Genomic DNA, 524 nt, shown 5'->3' on the forward strand with positions numbered 1-524 from the left:
GTCGTGTAGCAGTTATCACGTTTGCATTTCATGTGAAAATTTCCTGGTTCTATCCCAGGCGGGAACATTATGTTTAAACGTGCTGTGGATGAACAATCGGAGTCGAGTTTAGTCTCCTGGCAAAAAAGCAGATGCTGCCTGTGCGGTACCAGAAGTGAACACAGTCCCCCAAGTGAGGTCTAACCAGGGCTTTGTATAGCTGCACACAACATCTGTCCCCTTGTGTTCCAGTTGTACGAACATAACAAATAGGAGCAGGAGTTGGCCACACCGTCCCTCGAGCCTGCTCCACCATTTAATTAGATCATGGCTGATCTGATCATTGACTCAGTTCCACTTCCCTGCCCGCTCCCCTTAACCCCTTATCCCCTTATCATTGAAGAAATTATCGATTTCTGTACTAAATATATTCAATGTCCCAGCTTCCACAGCTCTCTGAGGCAGCGAATTCCACAGATTTACAACCCTCTGAGGGAAGAAATTTCTCCTCATCTCAGTTTTAAATTGGTGGCCCCTTATTCTAA

The sequence above is a fragment of the Pristiophorus japonicus genome, unplaced genomic scaffold, assembly GCF_044704955.1.
Source record: "Pristiophorus japonicus isolate sPriJap1 unplaced genomic scaffold, sPriJap1.hap1 HAP1_SCAFFOLD_43, whole genome shotgun sequence".
NCBI classification, from domain to species: Eukaryota; Metazoa; Chordata; class Chondrichthyes; family Pristiophoridae; genus Pristiophorus; species Pristiophorus japonicus.